Here is a 4798-nt window from a genome sequence, read left to right as displayed (position 1 = left end):
TTTACTTGCCTTTAAATGTGAGCATGGGAAGCATTTTATCACCTGCTGTCCTGTAAACTCATCAAGAAGAATGGCCTGCCACTGTGATAAGTTTAACAGGTGCCTGGAAGTGGCAGACACACCATAGCCAAAGGTCACACTTCAATGAACTGACTCCCAGGTGTGTGAGGTCAGAGGTCAGGTTACAGGGTCAGGAGGATGTGACAGGGCACCTGCATGGAGATGGATGAATGTATTATGGATGAATATCGCATTGCATGGACTGTGGCTGGGTATTTGTACTGTATTTATATTATAGCAACTGTTAAGTCAAAATGACTGTGTATTTTTTTTTGGTTGCAGGCTGCTGACATGGAGACTTGAAATGTGAAGTGATAGTGATATGGTTATTGTTAATTACAATATCTAGAGCAGTGGTATTTGTGAAAATCTAATGTTTAGCTTCATAAAATTCTGTGCTTACAAAGGTCTGGATAAGTAACTAACATGACTCAATGGAGACAACAGCTAATGCTAAGTGATTAAGTATTAGAAATCACATGGCTATAAAAACAACACGTCACTTTGAAGTGGTTATACAGGGTGCCCCAAAAGTCTTCATACATAGGGGACTATACAGTTATGTGAAAAAACAAGTACACCCCATAGAAATTGTTGGCTTTTTTGACATATTCAGACCAATAAACAATTGATCATCTTTGAATTCCTATTAATAAAGTTGATATGCTTAAAAAATCAACTCAGGAAAATTAGCTTTTTCATTCATTCACTCAACAGAAATATCAATAGATGTGATATTCTTCTGTGGAAAAAGTAAATACACACTTGTCCTCAGAAGCTAAAATTGCATTGCCACCTTTAGCAGAAATAACTTCATGTAGGCACTTTGCGTAAATGTCCATCAGGTTTGCTGGAATTTTTGACCGCTCTTCCATGCAATATTCTTTCAGTTGCAACATGTTTGAAGGTTTTCTTGCATGTATTGCCCACAACATTTCAATGGGATTCAAATCCATGCTTTGACTAGGCCATTCCATAACTTTTCATTTCTTCTTTTTGAGCCATTCCTTGGTGGATTTGCTAGTGTGCTTAGGATCATTATCCTGTTGAAAGGTCCACTTTATGTACAACTTTAACTTTTGGACAAATATGGCCTCACATTATCTTCAAGCACTCTTTGATATGATATCAGAATTCATAGTTAAATCAATGAGTGCAAGCTGTCCAGTCCCTGAGGCAGTGAAACAACCCCAAACCATAACATTTCCACCACCGTGCTTCACAGTTGGTATGAGGTGCTTCTCCTGAAAAACTGTCTTTGGATTGCACCAAACATGTCTGCTGTTACTGTGGCCAAACAACTCTATCTTTGCTTCGTCTGTCCAGATCACATTATTCCAAAAGGCCTGGTCTTTGCCTATACGCTCGTTGGCAAACTGTAGTCTTACAAAGGCTTTTTCCTGGCACGCCTCACATGCAGGTCAAGTTTGTGTAATCTCTTTCTGATTGTAGACGCGTGCACTTTGACACCAACAGCTGCAAGACTTACTAGCAGATCCTGTGATGAAATTTTGGGGTTCTTGGAGACTTCTTTCTGCATCAGATGGGCTGCTCTTGTGCTGAATTTGCTATGAGAGGGGTATAAATAAGACCAGTTCCACCTGCACTCCTTAAGCAGGTTCTAATCACTGGCACCCAGTCTTCAACACCTGATTCTAATTTTATGGATTTGAAGGTGTGATCAATGTAAGGATGTACTTACATTTTCCATGTGACCGATCTGGGTTTTTTTTTTGTTAATTTAAATTGTGAAAATTAAATTAATATCACCTTTATTAATAGGCACTGTTTCAAAGAGAATCAAAAGTTTGCTTGTCCAAATATGTCAAAATAAAAACCAACCATTTCCATGGGGTGTTCATTTTTTTCCACATGACTGTGTATGCCAGCACTACGTCAGTTGTGCTTTCATCAGTGGATGTTCGTGTATATCCACTTTTTGGCTGGTCCGCAACTGCACCACTTCCAATCTTTTTGAATTTGTTAATAAGTTTGGCAACAATCATGTGTGATGTGCTTGCAGTGTTTCCTGTTAAAGTCCATCGCAACCATGTGACAGCTTCCCATTCCAGTCAAGAGAATAATTTCAATAAGGCTATCTGAAAAAAAACCTAAACAAATATATATATATATATATATATATATATATATATATATATATATATATATATATATATATATATATATATATATATATAAACTCAGTAAAAATTTTGAAAGACATTTTGCTGATAAGTTAAGAGTACGGAGACTTTTTTTGGACACCCTGTCTTTTGTTTTGTTGTGGAGTTTCACGTTATGAGTTTTGACTAGAGCCACGAACTCTGAGCAGATGAGACGCCCATTTTGAATTTGAAAATGAAAAAAATAAATAAATAAATAAAAGCATTCTTCTGTCTAATAGTTTGTAAAGATTATGTTTGTTTTGTCTCTAGCTCTGTAGTTATTCTCTGGTTATAGAGCTGCCTTCATTCATTCATCTTCAGTAACCGCTTTATTCTCAGGATCGCTTTGGATCTGGAGTCTATTCTGGGAACACGGGGTATGAGGCGGTTACTCACACATTCAGACTCATTCACACCTAGGGGCAATTTACTTTAGTAGCCAATTCACCTTCTGGTATGTATTCGAGAGGTGTGAGGAAACCGGAGAACGCGAAGGAAACCCAAGTGGACATGGAAGAACATGTGAAGAACATCTTGGTATTATTAGCAAAATGTTCCAACTACACTAACCATGAACCGGTCACTGCACTGAGCTGCTTTCAGCTATAAATGCTTGTGATTGGCTGCAACAAACCACAACAAAGGATCTGCTACAGAAGCTCTGATGGTTCTTGTTTAGAAAGCTAAAGTCAATCAACTAAGTACATTTACTTGATCAATTCTGCTACAGTATACAGAACCAAGCTGAAATACTTTGCTTGGTTCACATCCAGATAACAATCTGACCAATTGGTGACCCCTGAGCTAGAACATATCATATTTCTGATGCTTAGACAATTCTTTTCTATTTGTAGAGGAAGCATCTGAAAAGCAGATTGCAACTACAATGAGTTGATTAAACATCATCCAGCCTTGTCTTGTTGGAATGAGCAGAGTTTCTTTTTGAAGGGACTTCAGTAGAGGGAGCCTTTATCCTTTGTGTTGAAGGGCTTTCTATAAAGCATTGACCTACAGCCGGACTCCTTTAAAGCCGGCGCTTGAAATGGAATGCAAGGGCATCATTTGGCTTAGATTAAAGCTCTGAGGGGGCTGAGGATGATTTTAGAAAATATTATGCACCACCTCGTGTGGAGAATCACGACACGGCACCACACAAGTCTGTGTATGAAAACCAGAGCGCCGGTCTTTTTAAAGAAACGGAAAAAAAAAGATGCATCCTGTGCCAAGGAAATGCAAATGATGTGAATCCAAAAGGAAGAATGATATCAAAGTACCAGGCCTGATCAGGGATGTGAGAGAAACACAACACTCCACTGATATTCATTAGGGGATATTGCGCAGTGATTAATTAGTTTGGAGCATGCAGCCATGCCTAAGATTAGAATAAAACTCGTGACAGTGCTCTGGGTGAATCAGGATGTTTTCCATTAAGCAAGTGTGTGTGTGTGTGTGTGTGTGTGTGTGTGTGTGTGTGTGTGTGTGCGTGCACAGGCACATGTGGATCAGGAGCGTGCGTGTGGCCTGCACTGAGCAGACATTCACTGTTCTGATTCATTGTGAATGCAGTTTGTAAACAGCACATTCTTTTCTCCCGCCTCAAGCTCGCAGAAACGATGGAGTGCCAGCTGCCAACACAAGCACAGGGCATCATCACGCACATCAGTGCACAGGGCTCATGGACCAAATAACCACCTGGACACTGACAAAAGCGAATCTAGTGCACTAGTACACATCTCTTATTCTAGATCAGTGGTGTTTTTCCGTTCTTTGTGAAGTGCGTGCTAACAATAATAGCATTAATGAGCATTACTGTTGTATTGACATTGCACTTATAAGCATTATATTCTGTTAACTACTGTGTCCCATTACATGAGACCAAACCTTAAGCCTTCTTATACAACAGCGCTGTTGAAAATGCCTTAATTAATTTTCTATAATAGCACTCGGTCAGTAACTCTAACATGATGTCATTTCTATTGTAACGACATAGACAGGGACTTGTATGGGAGATGCTCCAGCTAAACGTATTAAAAAAAAACCTGTGTAGTTATTGTGTGTGATATGGTGAAGTTTATTTAACGTTTTTGGAAGGAGTCACCAATGTCAGCGCTTTATAACTGTCAGACGTAAAGCTGTAAAAACTTTACGTTTTCTGACAGTCTGTAGCACGGAGAGCTTTGCACATTCTCGGGGTTTTTGTGGTAGAAGCTGGTGAGTGAACGAATGTTTCTAACTGCTGTAATGTAACTTAGAACAGGAACTATCTTGTTTTATGGTTCTATGCATGTATAGTTATATGTCACTATAAAGGCATAGAAAGTATGAATTTATTATTTTTTTTTTGCAAATTGCTGTGAGAAATAAATGCATTGGGATGTGCCGTTATAGGAAAATAATAAACCTCAGGGTGGTAACAGTGACTCTGCTTCATGTTGAACTCTATCACACCATCCCATCATTTATTATTTTCCTGTAAAAGCATGTCATCACCCACAGGGTCTCCTCAAAGGTGTGTTCTTTCACCACTTCACTATATTCTTTACACTGACGATTGTCGCAGTCGGCATGATAAC

The sequence above is a fragment of the Ictalurus furcatus genome, chromosome 3 (genome assembly GCF_023375685.1).
Source record: "Ictalurus furcatus strain D&B chromosome 3, Billie_1.0, whole genome shotgun sequence".
Lineage (NCBI taxonomy): Eukaryota > Metazoa > Chordata > Actinopteri > Siluriformes > Ictaluridae > Ictalurus > Ictalurus furcatus.
The sequence above is the reverse complement of the archived record's forward strand: the minus strand, read 5'-3'. Positions refer to the sequence as shown.